Source organism: Pavona decussata, unplaced genomic scaffold (assembly GCF_977016875.1).
Source record: "Pavona decussata unplaced genomic scaffold, jaPavDecu1.1 SCAFFOLD_53, whole genome shotgun sequence".
Taxonomy (NCBI): Eukaryota; Metazoa; Cnidaria; class Anthozoa; order Scleractinia; family Agariciidae; genus Pavona; species Pavona decussata.
In genome coordinates this window covers 4,214,530-4,230,051 of record NW_028145475.1, presented here as the reverse complement: position 1 = coordinate 4,230,051, position 15,522 = coordinate 4,214,530, and the positions used below count along the sequence as shown (strand labels likewise).

The 15,522-nt window shown below is 36.6% G+C and overlaps 1 long non-coding RNA gene across 2 annotated transcripts in view; it reads right to left on the bottom strand.

Moving 5' to 3' along the window:
• Positions 1-1,990: 1,990 nt before the first annotated feature.
• LOC146480587 (uncharacterized) overlaps positions 1,991-15,522 on the bottom strand; it is a 52,489-nt gene continuing 38,957 nt past the window's right edge. Inside the window, exons 1-2 of one of the 2 annotated variants that reach the window (XR_014864728.1) lie at positions 8,089-11,379; positions 1,991-7,833 (exon numbers count right to left, since the gene is read on the bottom strand). This is a non-coding gene — a long non-coding RNA (uncharacterized LOC146480587). Of the gene's footprint in view, positions 7,834-8,088; positions 11,380-15,522 lie in introns of those variants that run through there. The other variant, XR_014864727.1, reaches the window with a different exon arrangement.

Genomic DNA, 15,522 nt, shown 5'->3' with positions numbered 1-15,522 from the left:
TTTTTCTGCTTTTTATATTTAAGTTTATTTCGATTTTAGCTCTATATTTCATTATTTCTAGTTGTATCATTATATAATATGTATCTAGTTTTAGGACCTCTTTGTAAACCACTTTTAGTGATGGAGTTTCCTAATAAAAGATTGTTATTATTATTATTATTATTATTATTATTATTATTATCATTATTATCATTATTATTACAAATAAGAATAGAGACATGACGGTGTACGGAACTTCTTAACGACATTCATCGACGAGATCTGCAATAATGTCGAAATCGAACCACGCCTTCAACCCCTGGACAACGAGCGATTTAATTTGAGGAGTGCTCTTACAAGTTCTGAGGCAAGGTTGGATATCAAAGCGGGAGGTTTCTGGGCAAGAGGAGTTACGGCATTTTTTGATGTTAGAGTTACGCATGTTCCAGCAGCGGGTGTTAGATGTAGAAATGGGTTCGTTTACGCCTTTAGTGTTTGGAACCAATAGCGGAATGGGAAACGAGTGTCAGCGGTTCTTAAAGCATCTCGCAGACAGACACCGAGAAAGACACCGAGCCTTATCATGTTGTAATCACTTGGCTCAGGACACAGATCGTGTTTGAACTCTTAAGATCGGTACATGCATGCGTCAGAGGTTCGCGAACGCCGTTTCGTAGCAAGATAGAGCAATCATTAGACTGTGAAATAAATGTCGCTAGTGCGGATATCTGAAAAACGTGCCTATATGCTTTCATACTTAGGGTTTTTTATTGACACTGGTTTAGCCGTCATTAGTATAATTCGATTATATGATCTTGATGTCTCTGCATGATGGAATTCTTTATTTTATAGAATTTTGAACTTTTATTATTAATTATATCTATTTCCTCTTCTTTTATGTATCTTTTATCTATTTTTAGGATTTGTAAATGAATAGTGTTTTTACAATTTGCTTGGTATATGTTAATAAAGAAATTATTTTTTTCTTATGATTTTTTTTTTTAAATAATTTATAACCTTCTTTCTTTTTTTTTTTTTTAAATTTATGCTTGAAAGTAGTCTCTTTTTTAATCAAAATGAATTGTAAATAGGTTTTAATAGTTCTTTTTCTACTTTTAACTTGTAAATAGCAATTTTCTTGGAAAATGTTAATAAAGAGATGATGGTGATGATGATGATGATGATGATGATGACGATTATTATTATTACTACTACTATTATTAATTTTTTGTTTAATTTTCGATCGAATTTTCATGCCATTCAAACTGTGGGATTACTAGAGTACCCTGCGAACAAGTGCCTTAATTTTGTGGTAAAGTGTAAACTGGGATTTGCCTTTTTTGCACTGTCAAAAAGGGATTTGACGTGATGGAATGCCATTTTGAAAATCAAACACACATCATTTCTTTTTTCGTTCAAGCATTCAGATCTAAAAGGCCACAGGCCAACTCACGGAACATAATCAATGTTCTAAGTTTGACATGCTACCAGCGCCAATTAAGAAAATACACCGTCATCTCGTACACTTCGATGTAGAGACAGGTATTTGGAAAGCATGTGGACTCGTTTGCTGGATCAGATGGATGCAGGGTAGAGGTGCGCCCATGCATTAGCTTTATTGCTACCTATTTTACAAACGGGTATATGTTTTGTTCTGCTCTGTTGTCTGAAAAGGAGAATAGTTTGGCTCAAAGATAAGTGTTCGTATTTGACTGGGAATCACCTAGCTTTTAAACTTATTTACCTTATCGTCAAGCGAAAAACGGAGCTACAAAAGTAATCAGTAATTATACAATACCGTTGAATATAATGAAGGGAGATTTAATGCCTATACTATGTAAACGCCATGCCTGAATAATGAAAAATGGATCATCCTCGTCGGCCATTAATGGTTGCCAAATGGTTGCCTCATCCTTAACGAAATCTACGGAGAACTCGTTCTCAACCAATCCAGGACTTGTTTCCTTTTTTGTATGTCCACTTATCTGGTAACTTTGTTTCGGGACTTGACAACAACAATACTTAATTATTTCACCCCTTTATTATTACAACAGAAAATATAAATATATACATACAATAGATGATAGGGGTGCTGGCTGCCCGAAATAACCTAAAAGTCAAAAATGCCAGGCAGCCAGCTGTGAGAAAAGATATTAGATGAACTGTGAATTTAAATACGTTTCCTTATCCGTCACATTAAATTATATTAAATTTATTTGCATAACATTGTACACACCTACTGAGCATGTTAGTTGTGATAAATTGATTACATTGTGGATTTATTCCACACTTACTAGTAAGTGGGATATCTTTGGAGTCATAGAAATGCATCTGGTGCAAGATTTCTACCAAAGTGAAGCGACTCATTTTAAAGGTTTTAGAATTAAAATGTCAATTTAACATGGATTATTTACATTGGACGTTATTTTGGGAACATCGACAGGTTCCAAAGACTCCTTTTTGTTCCATCTGTTTACTTTCGTGGAAGCAAAAACAAACTTGTCAGGGACTGTATTGTCTTTGTAGTAATGCTCCCCAAGTTCAAGTTGTTTCGTCTTTCGTCAATCTTTCTTGCATGTTGTTTGTGTGAAAATGGCCATAGCAGAGAAAGTATCAACGATATTTTTCAAACCTGGTAAAAAAAAATTAATCGCTTTAACGACCAATTTTTCTAGCCAAAAAACTGCATCCAATTTTGCTGTTTATAACTAGAGTTATTGTTCGTTGTCTTACTTGTTTTGCAAATATTCCTTGCATGTTCTAGTTCCGCGCTTTCTCCTTGCATAATTTTCATATATAGTCCTTTGCTTGCCTCTGGAAGCGCATTTTGCGCGCAGTGAACATGCATCCCTGGAGGAAAAAAGTCTGGAAACACCATCTGATTATTTCCTTCGGCGAGTCTAACAGGTGAATTAAGATTCCGCTTAAGATAACTAGAAGTCCTCTTTTTATCTTCGTCCTGAAATTCTCCACATCTTCGCTGCCGCGGGTGCAGCTTGTTTACTTCGCGTTTTTCCTCGTGAGGTACTTTGGTATTTAAATGGAGTTGCCTACCCGCGGTTTCTTGGTCCACGTTGCTTAATCTGCGCGAAAGAAGACTGTATTTCTTATCTTTAACATCTATAAACGACACTTCTTCGCCACAATCTTCGTCGATCTCGTATATTGGCGGCAAACCTTTCAAAGAATTCCTCTTCCTCGAAAGTGAAGGGAATTTTGCACACCTTGGGTTTATTTTCCCGCCTCGGCTTCCCTCTCGCCGGTAAATAGTCATCTTAATAACCGACTCCTCTTCAGCAAAGATCAGTAGAGCTTGCAAACACCGTTTATTTGTTTAGTTTTCCTCGAGGATCAGACGTTTCTCCAATGCCATACTTCTTAAATGCGCCTTTAATTTCTATATTGCGAAATACCGTCAATTGAACTAGCTCATCAATTTCGAACGTGAACAATCAGTCTCCCAGAGTAAAATATATCCAATCCAATGTTTTGCTGTAACGACTTCCACGGGCAGTTGATCAAATGCGGCGAAATACCCTTGAAGTTGGTCTCAATTAGCCAATCTGTGTATGTTTTTAGCACCTCATACAAATTTATGCTGAGCCACCAACCCACGTATGTGCCAGTGTTTAAAAATAACCCCTTCCGCCAACTTGTTGTTCCAAGCGAAGTGCGAAGCTCTTCGTGATTGGTTCCCCTAAACCCTGTTTTCCTGAGATAACTAGATGCATATCACGTATCAATACGTGCAACTTTGAAAAATAAAAGGTAAGACACACGCTTAAACGAATTTCACAGCATTCACGTATTGAAGCGTATTGCGAAACAGCGATTTCTTTATTAACTCGAAAAATCTAATTTTGGCCTCAATTTCAAATTGGTAATAGGGGAGTGGAATATTCCTGTCATTTCTTTTGTTGTGGTGAGGGCATCAGTTTTGAATGAGATAACGAAATGGGTCTTCTACCTATTATATCACAGCGGCCTTTGCGATGTATTTGCCAACAGAGTGACACGAGATTTGAACGCTCCAATGAGAGCGCAGAAGCACGCAGGTGGACGAGATAATCATTGCGGGAAGCCGTTTTGCCTGAAGCGATTGAATAATGGTCAACTGTCAGTCCTGTGTATGGCAATATGTAGCCTAACCTCACGAAATGGAAAAAAAGCTCGTTTATTTATTAAAACAAAATATTCTTATTTTCCAAGTTCTAAACTCTTTTGTCTTTGAGTGAGATGAATGATTTAGAACATGTTTTGCAAACAAGTTGGTCCGCTAGTAATTTGCATGACAATATGAGTTATCATGATTTTCAGTCCGCTTTTATTAAAAATGGCGACAGATTCTTTTACCATGAAATCTAATTTTCCTAAGCTGATATCTCTGCTATTTTCGAGCATGAAAATTTCTAGATTATTTTTAAAAATTTCACTTCATGTTACAGATTTAAGGACTATTTATATTATCCTTGGTGAAAAATGTCTAATTTTGACAGGTAGCGATCAATTTTCTTTTGCGCCTGAAACTCATTACCTCGGTTTACGAGGTTGTACAACTCATGCTGTAAGCCATGAAAACCTACTTTTTTTAAGTTGCATAGTTCGTGACAGTACTTCGTTTATTTTAAAACACACTTTATTGAAGTCGTAGAAATTCTGGGTTTAGTTTCTGCGTTATTTCTTAAGCTGATTTTTATAATTAAATGAGTGTATTTTACAATTCATAATTGCAACTACAACGTGAAAATTGAATAACAAGACAAACGCGTAAAGGTTTCGATACGATTGGTTTGTGAGAGATATCCAGCCACAATTATTTGCCTGATTTTTCTAACACAGGCGCTGTACATTCAACACGTGACTTAAAATGGCAGGCATCAGATACTTGCTAATGTAATGGCGATTTTTCCAACTTACGCTTTAGGCTAATACGTAATACCTAGTACTGGAGCAAGTGTTCTATTGTATTTTCACCTGCCTTTGAGCAAATCTTGAAATCTTTTTCAATTTAAAAAAAGAAAGAAAGAAATCATGTTTGCTCGATTTTTGTTAGACGCAATTCTTAATCAAGACATCCTGCTTTCGCAGAGAGTTGTAACAATTTTGTTTTTTGTAATGAATAAACGGAGTTATAACGTACTTTACACTAACATGATAAATTAAAACACAAGCAAATCATCGATCTCCATGCACAAAAACAACTGACAAAATACCACCCAAATTTATCTAAAAATCACACCAAAATTTAGAAATGCTCCATGAATTCATTTATTCATCCTTCACGGGTATTCCGAAGTCACGATATGACCAGCTCCCAGTTGGCTTGATAGCTCAGTTGGTAGAGCACTGCACCGGTATCGCAGAGGTCATGGGTTCGAATCCCGTTCAAGCCTGAATTTTTTCAGGCTTTCTTTTCGCAACTACTTAAGTTGCGTTAATGACTGCCAGGATCTTTCTTCTATTTAGTCTTTCACCCGCAGTTCAAATATATGTTCTTATTTACCTAAGAATCCCTTTATGAGATTTCAGGATGCCATGAGTCACAAACGTAAAGAGAATGAAAGCCAACAGGTACTTCTAACTATTTACAAGTAAGGCAGCACTTGGTGTCTTCCTAGATATTCAAGAAAAAACAAAAAATCTTGGATTTTAAAAACCTTAGGAGGCTTTCACTAATTCTAGAGCTGCAATTGAAATCACACAAGCTTCATAAGTAGGATGGTTATTGTCAGATTTTCTGAAAGCTTTCGGATGTGTTTAGTTACTTTTAGCGTTCCGTGTGACATAATACGTGCTGTTACTAGAAATGCTTAGCATCAAAAAAGAAAAGCGAAAAACCTTGAAAACATGCATTAGAACGAGAAACCATTTCACAGGTCTTGAAGACCATTTCTTTTCTTCGAGCAAACGGTAGTTCCACTATCCATACGGCGTAAAATATTTAACATGTTTCACTAAACAGATATTCTCTCATTAAATAAACCTTTGCGCTGTATTTTTCATTTAACTGTCGGTTGCTGCTTCCGAAACAATCAAAAAGTTGAATAAATGAGAAACGTGCAAACGAGAAATAGAAACGTTAAGTATCATGATGGATCACCCCTCATGAGCCAACTGGTATGATGCTAGAGAAAAGCGATGAATTTAAACAGAAAGAAAAAAGAAAGGCGTAAATAAACAAAAGGAAAAGAGAAAGGAAGGAAAAGACTGCTACTTATCTCACCAGTAAAAAGTGAAGACGCACAATTTCCATATAGCACAAATGTAAGCTCTGTTTTTGAAAGTATATTGTGCTTGATTTTGTGTTACCTCATCAGGCTATTTATTCTACAATACTGAATAAGCTAATGATAAAGCCATGGTACTTTAGGTACTGACAATTATAAAACATACGATAAAGACGACATATTAGTTTTTTCACTAAATGTTTGCTTTCTTGTAGCTCCGCGTTGAATAAGAAAACACTTCCTACGTGACGGACGAGTCATACTGACGCGATTAACAAACGTGCTTGAACTCATCGAGTTGCCATGCATCCTTAATTCGGACAAATAAAGTTATTCAAAAGAAATCAGGGATGAAATGGGCTGAGATGCACGATTACGAGATAAACACTTAGCGGGTGAACCAATCTGCAAGTCACGATTTCTCTAAAATTAATAAATTTATCACTTAGAAGCTTATAATTATCAGGAAATCAAATTACAATAGGCAATAAGGAAGTCCAAAAATACCAAAAATTAGGCGTACGTGTTTACATTTTCTGAAAATAAAGGAGCAAAGACGTTTCCGTTTTGTCTAAGCTAAAATCAAAATTAATAAAGCAATACTGTTCTCTATTCTGTTCTCTGTTCTACTGTTCCCTATTCGAAGGGAATGATTGAATAACACACGTTTTAAAGGTTATGTATGGAAAAAAATTCAACGTATTTTCTAAACCAGAAGGGTTTTTCACTTCCTCTCTATTGAACTTCAATAAATCAAGTTATTGTTGATGGAAAGAAAACCGGAATGAATGAAGTGACGCCAGCAACCTTCTCTTGAAAATAATTTGAGGAATATAATTATGAAGTTGTTGTTGTTATTTTGTGAGCGCGTGTTTTCCAAAGTACGTGATGCTGAGGTCCGCAGGAGCCAACAGCCAGTTGATGTCAGGCACTTAAGTCAGAGGAAATACGTATACGATAGTTCTCTTTATCCTGAGATATAATTCATACTGTACTGTAGCTTCTGTTATTGGGGAAGTTTGTTTGTTGTTTTTAATATATAGGTCTTATTTTTAAAGCTTGCTGCGTGTTTGTGGGGAAATAACATGCAAAAGTCATTAGCTTGTCACAGGTACCTGGTACTAGAGACCAACTACCCCGATACTAACAGAAAATGTTTCTTGGCGCATTACATTTCAATAAAGATTGAAGGGGTTATTTTAGGCTACGGCATTATGGGATTACCTGACTGAAAATAAAAAGATATTGGCGCATTACATTTGAAGAAATGTGACAAATGTGGTAAACGACTTTCACCAAAGGCCAATTGCTTCGATTACAAGGAGATATAGCGATTGAATTTGTTTTGCGAACATGTTTCATTATTTTGAAATCTTTGTGCACAATACAACTGAAAAACGCTAGACTATAAAATTTATCATTGGAGCGCTTATGTTTTTGGTGGAAACCCTAAACCCTTATATATCTTTAATATCTCGTTAGTTATAACATTATTATCTTCTTCTACACACATAGAATCCTAATCTGAATCAGCTAAGGCTACAAAGTAAGGCGAAACGCCCAATTCTCAGTTGCATACGGCGCACGCCACCACCTTTGAAGAAAGAACGGCTGCTCGTTTCTGCAACTTGAAAACATATAAATCGTTGTTAAAGATATGGAATATGTTTTTTAGCCTGGTGAATAAATGATAGATGAATTTTTATGCAGTCAGTGATACAGGCATACTCCGGTGAAGGAAACTCACATGTTCTCCCAACAGGAGTCGAACCTATGACCAAACTATCAAAATTTTGTTTGAGTTCAGACTTTTTTGTTCTGTGACAAATGGAAAGGAAATCTGAACAGCTGTACGAAATGTCGACAAATTCAGCATGACTACATGCATTAAATGTTGACATATATGGCTTGAACGCAGTTTTGTGGCAAAACGAAAAAACACCCAGGCCAATACCGACCGTTCCACGACCTTGACACCCCTCTTTATAGCCGGAAATGTCGAAGCTGTTGACCCTAATTCGAGTATATTGATCCACTACAGCTAATGCACTGCCCTTAGAAATTCTGTTTTTAACCCGTTGTTCATTTTCACTGGGAAAGATGGTGATTTCTGAAACTCAACGCATTACAGATTAGATTACATATAAAGATGCACGACCAGTTTCTAAATTGCATTTCATCCAACTCTGAACGTGTTCTTCCAATATGTATTTTTTTCGATCTGAAGGTCAAGCTTTATAACATTGGATGTTTACAGTTTTATTTGTAACTTGATACGTTTGAGTTTATCATGCAGTGCTCGGTTTCTCCGGCTCTGCTCATATCATTCATACACGTTTGCTATCTCGAGTTACTCAAATTTAAGCTGGTACTGATATTTTGATCATATTAAGTCACGTTTTGGATGATGAACGGAAATCAGAGATTTAGTCATTACCTTCGAGAAATGCGTATTTTGTTATGTAAAAACAACAACAGGAAAACCCAAAACCCCCAATACTAGCAAAGAATGTACCTGTATATCTTACGTTTCTTCACGGATAAAGATGTTTCAAAACGTATAAATATGCAAGATGTAGTTGAACAGCTATAATCATCATTTTACTGCTGGTTTTACTAGCGCTATTACATTACTTCGTTAATGACATGGCATTTAGTTAAATTTATAGCAGGTCGAAATTAATAAGTAAAAAATGTCAAACGTTTTTTTCATTTTTTTACAAGAACGACACGTAGCACAGAAACGTCTCGCTCAGTAGCTTCATTTAAATGTTCATATAATTCAATAAAAGCTCCACTCTGGAGGTGAACATAATTATAATTATATAAATGAAAATATTTCTTTTATCACTTAATGCTCTCTTGTCCTTTCTATTTTTTTCTAGGCTAAACCTTTATGATAATTTATCTTTCCCCAATCATTACCTGCACCACCCCTTTCGATTGACACGAATCCGGCGGTCAGTAAACATTTGTTCCATCATAATCGTGCGGAGTCATGAAAGAAGATATTAATTTTATCGGCGCTGGAGGAAATGCAAATAGAAACTTCTGGGTAAATACAGCCGATGTCACCAGAAAACAATACTTGGTGCACGATTTTTATTAGTATTCTACAGCACTAACACGGTTAGAAAAATAAAAGCGGCCAAAAAATCAGAGTTTTGTCTTCAGTTTGAAACGTTATCTTTTGACCGCGATGTTTTCCCAACTTATTTATTAAAGAGATATATTGTTCCTTTATCGCGTGACAAAACAAGATATTGCCCTTCCCTGAGACTACGTGACCAATTGTATTTCCAAAATATTTACTTTGACAGGTGCGCTTGCCCTTATATTGGCAAACAACACGTAACAACTATCTTAAAAGGCTGTTCCAGATCGACATTGAAACACTATTTAAGCCACAGCTGAACAACGAACATCCTCAAGCAAAACAACGTGTGCCCAGGAGAACGGAACCATTGACTTAACTGACGAAATACTAGACTGGCCGTTTCATACACTTAGACAGGTGAATTTAATTGACAATGGAAATTTTCACTCTAGCAGCCATGGAAAAGCAAAGACGTTATCCCGGCGTTAATCGCTGCCCCCGATGCAGTCTGTCGACTATATCAGAAGAAACAGATCAAGAAGTTTGCCAGAAAGGACTTGTCAATTCTGAAGAACTCGCTAGAGATACGTTTCGCGCCATGGAAAAGCGCGAAAACTGCCATTGGAACAAACAGAGTACAAAAGAAGTTCATCAAGAGACCGTAAAAGCAGAAAATGACTTGTTCGAACATATCTGTATGCTTACGGATGATTCACACGCATTGTCAAAGCATCAACTGAAAACATTAAGGCTAGACGACATGAATGAAGTTAGAGCCTTATTTCCAGATTTCTTTCCGCGATTAGCAATACAAGAGAGTTGTGAAGATTACTCTTGGAAAGCGAAGCCAACAATGGAACAAATTTTTTCAGGACATTTTTCCGAGAAATACGAATTCAAAGAAGAAAGCTTTGAATACTGGAAAACAAATAGGTTATCCTTTTAATTAAGTGGTGTCAATAATATGTATTGGCATAATTCATTCTGCCGAGTGGACTGATGGTTTGTCTGTATTTTTATAATTCAATACACGAATTTCTTCCTTTGTATAATCATGAATTTGGATTTCGTTGGTGAACCTTATTTGAAGTCCCAAATCGAAAAATTCAATGAGTGGCCTTATTGATTCACAAAACGATTTTTTGTATTATTACAATTTATGTGATCATGACAACAAATGATGTGCGAGTAATTAAACTTTTCATTTATATTTTTCACGTCGTTTTCATGGCCAGTCCTTGTCTGTGGTTCTATCATAAAATAAATTGATTATTTACTGGTGGGTCTTTAATTTTCAATTGTACAAATGCTATAACGGGGTCGTCGGCAGAGGCGAGCAGTCGTTCGCTCTCTGGAATTAAGTCGAGAGGGTGAGTCCATAACAGCGCGTCAGCGAAACTAGAGTGGAATCAGATCTTCATGTTGTTTTCGTATGAAAATCGAAACAAATTTTTCCCTATTAAGTTTTCTTTTCCGGGTTCGAGACGTATAAAATCGTGAAATTTCACTTCCGGTTGGGGTACAATACCACGCAAGACTGGAGATAGTAGAGCTATGACATCAACACAGGATCGCTTGTTTCGCGGATTCTCTGTTCTTCAAATGTTTTTCGTGTGTGGAGGAATTAGGAAAACTGTGTGGACGAAATTATGACTAGCAATGTTGAATGCTCACACGAAACAAACTATACACTTAAGCTCCAGTAGCTACCAAGATCTAATTCATTCTTACAATATGTCTTCTCGATGGAACACGCAGGTCACGACCATGAAGGAAATGATCGCTAAAGACAATTAACATTCAAACAAATTCTGCCAACTTGTAACATAACAAATACATGGAGAACACTGAGGAGAATATCCGTTTTGATCCTGAAAGTGAAAGAGTTAAGGTAGTTCTTCGGGAAGAAACACAATGGTACTAATAGTAGTGACAGAGTTCCTCAGGGCCCTGTTATTCAAAGCCCGATCAAGCTAATCTATCCTGGGTTAAAGCGAATTTTGACTGAGTTTAATTTACCAATCAGTGAAGACTGGTCAAAAACGATTTTTGGTTGTCAGTTTTCAACCTCCTCCTCCCCTCCCCCCTTTACCCCAGTTAGGTTTTTCTTTATCACTTGCTTAAAATCACTAATCAAGGAACACTCTTCAAAAACGATTTTGAGTTCTGCTTTGATTTAGATTTTCTTTACCACTTGCTTAAAATTATTTTTGAAAACATTAATAATGAGGGAGATGAAAACTTCGGTTACTTTTTATTCGCTGATTAGCGTTAATCGGCGTTCGAACAACCGGGCCCAGAATTTTAATAGTGTTGCATGAAGCTTGATAACCACCTGTATCTCATGCTCGCTTTCACTGACGTGCGTCTAGTTATAATGCAGTGAGTTACGATCAATTTGATTACTACGGAGTATTTTCTGATGATCGTTGATGGTATTTGGATTTCCGTACGTGCTAAAATTGAGAAAATAAAAAGATAACTTACTTGTTTATCAGCACTTGAATGCAGGATTTTCAAGCGACGTGACGTTGGAAATCAAAGCAGCAGTCCAATAGTCGTGCCCAGTGGCATAATAATGCAACTTCATACTTTGAAATCTTTCAGCGCCTTATCATGCTGATCAAGACGTGAACTGATTAAGGCATCAATAAGTTTATAGAAAGTTTATTTGAGCGTTGCAAACGTAAAAACGTCGCAACGAAGCAATGGGAACTCGAAGAAATTAAATCAATTAACCGATGCAAAACGCGGGAAAACGCGTGCGAACAAGTCACGATCGGTTTTGATTTTGCTTCTCGACTCCGCATTTGAAAACCGGTCTATACTCTCGGCTTCCCAAAAACACCATACCCATTCTCAGACTTTGGCGCACAGCGGGTGGATTTTATTCTATCAGGCCATCTCTTGGCTTAAGAAATGGAAGCGTGATCACCCGTTTTAATCTTGATGGTTTAGATTGCCAAACAGTAACACGATTACAGCTTTCGAATTCAGTGGATTGTAATGCCTTGTTATCGACCAATTTATTGTGGTAAAGTTTTATTTCAGTTTTTATTATTTCATTGTTTATTTTTAAATATTTTCTGCCTAGTGCATTACATACTTTTAACTGTCGAAGGAAAAAAATATACCCGGTTTACTGAATGGTATTATCCGAATAAGAACAGCGATTAATATAATTATATACCACCGAGATTTGCACGCTGATCATAGTTATGTTATCATGAGTTATGAACACTGACAGGTTTCACTAAAAGACTTGACAAGTTATGCACTCAGTCGCTTTCTGTAGATTTATATAATAAGAAACTAGGAACAAGTTGGTTCTAATAAATTACTACATACAAAATGAAAAGGAACATATTTATTTAAAATCGTGACAGTTATTCAAGAATGTTTTTCTCTCTGGTAGCAAAAGGTGACTACGCTGGGCACTTCCGAATATTCCACAGTGATGGTGCTCTACAGAAATAAAGAAGGGTTGTTCCCCTAAGGTAAAAATTTAGAAGCACCAAAATTTTTATAGGTTCAAAAGGGGAGTGGTGTTGGTCTCTAATGACCATTAAGCTTGTTTTCAAAAGTTTTATGTTTGGTCGGGATGAGGGTAAGCGAACTTGCTTCCTTCAGTTCTCCTATAGATAGACCCTCGCCTCTGCGCTAATAAACGTACTTTCCTATGGACGTTTATTGCACAAACAAACGACTTAATGATATGCAGCTTGTATTTTGGGGGATTTGCCGATTCTTTAATTTTAGTGAAAAGTAAACAGTAAGCAGTAATCGTGCGGACTTAGCTGACAGTAAAGATCATCATTTATTTTCCGGTTATGTCAAATAGAAGTTTCTGGGTAAATACACTTGATGTCGTCTGCAGACCAAAATACTTGATGCATTAATCACCATTATTTCGGTGTTATTTACATGTCGGCAACCAGTACTCAGAGCACTCTACACGGAATTGAAATTGTTGTAAAACACAGAAAAAAGAAATTTCTTAAATTGAATTGCTAAAACTCTTACATTGAGACATCTTTTCAAGAAAATCATATATTTCAGTTGAATATGTTTTTCAATATCTCGAAAGTGACAACATTTGATATTAGTCTTCCGAAAAAATCCATGACGCGTTACCTCCAAAATATTTACTTTGCGAGAGCGTTTCGTATTTTACTGCCGCAAACAACACGAAATGTCTTGCTTGAGAGATCGTTCCAGTATTTGACGCTCAGTGAAGCACTATATTAGGCTCAGCTGAACATACAGCGATCCAGAAAGCAAAATATCGTGTTTACAGGACGGGGAGCTGTTTACGTGAATTAACGAGGGAAGAGAGAAGAAGAGGCCGCAGTCTTGACCTTGCTTCGTACAAATCAATTGAAATTCATTGTCATGGTTAGACAAAGACGGTATCTACGCTTCATCGAAAGTCTCCCTACTATATCTGAAGAACCAGATAGATCTCTATTGCAAGAAAGCCCCAAGAAATGGTTTTTAAATGCTGCAAAACGCCGTGAGGTATCGAACTGTGATTGCATCACACATAATCCAACAAAAACTGTAGCGTGCCAGGTGGCGGGTGAGATTGCAGCAACAAGAAACGCTTTCTTCTTCCTTACAGATGATTCAGAAGCGCCGTTAAAGTATAAACTGAAAACATCTAAACTACGGGGCATGAACGAAGCTAGAATCTTATTTCCGGAATTCTTTCCACCATCAAAACGACAGTACAGTTGTGATGATTCCAAGGCAACTATGGAACAATTATTTTCAAAGCAGAACGATTTTTCGGAGAATTGCGACGAACATGAAAACTATGAATATTGGAAAAGATATCATCTATCTTTCTAGTTATGATCTGGGCGATAACAAATTAAGGTTAAAAAACGAGTTTCGTTTTTAAGCGGAATAAATTAAGATTGAGTTGATTAAGTGAAAGCACATAATATTCCGAAATAAAGAATACTTAATTTCTTACTTTAATGTGCTTTTATTGAAGAAGAAAAAACCATAAAATATCAGGACATGTTTGATGGTAATAAAATAAGTTTTCTAAAATATTCAAATTGACTGTTTTTGTAAGGCGGTCACTGTGAAAGAAAGTCCATAAATAGCAGTGAGTTATTGACCGCAACCTGCGAATGCTGAGATGATAGCATGTTTTCCCAACAAGCATGACATAATATCCAAAAAGAACCTTTTGTCAGGTTTCGGGCCGACACGAGCATATTTTGTCCTCTTTTACATCTGGCTTGGATTATTTTACTAGAATAACTTATAAAGATGCATAGCTGGTCGGTATTAATTCGAAAAAAAAAAAAAAAGTAAACAAAGATGCTTCTGTTCAATTAGATATAGGGCCGTGTTTAAATAAAACGACTGCCACCTTAATATTAATACTTCGCTTTTCTGACACGATGAATGATTAATTCTGTCATCCACTTCATGTAGTATTGCAGCAAATGAAATGAGTATCATGTGTTTGAGAGAACGTATGTTAAGGAAAAGCGTTCACCGTCACGTCTGTATTTCAGAATTACACGGCATGCAGAGTCCAACTGAAATTAGGGACGTAATAATGCTACTACTGACTTATAAATAAAAAGTTGAAAAATTTTTTGAGCTGATTAAAAACATGAGTTAACGGGGTTTCTACTGAAATATAAATTACATACAGTGCCGCATGCACATGAGGATGTATCCTGTACTTCGTAGGCAAAAAAACCTATCTAGCGCCTTCTGCCTTGTTATTTAATGATCACCGGGTAACGACTTTGAAACTGAAGCAGGCCGGTACAAGTGACGGATTCATTTCCAACAAATGCGTCACGTCGCTTGGTCGCCGTTCGTACATCAATTAGATCCCCGATAGACCCCTCACGTTTTCATTTCACGCTATTATGTTTAACATTTTGGTTTCGAAAACAAATTGCATTTTACAAGGGTGGTTTACGGCCAGTGCCGACGTATGTTTTTTAAACTGAAGTGCGTAACGAAGAAAACCTAGTATTGGACCTTTGATGTCAGTTCCTTCCGTGCGTGCTACACCGTGCTGACGAGAGCCAACTAGCTCGAAACAGCTGCCTACGGTTGCCGCATTCTGTTGATTCTCGGTTTGGTCTCTATCATGTCGCTGTCGTGTTAAGTTTTCTACGCAGTCCAGCCTTGCATTAATTTGAGTCATTTATACTTTTGGCTGATTAGATCTTTTACAGATCC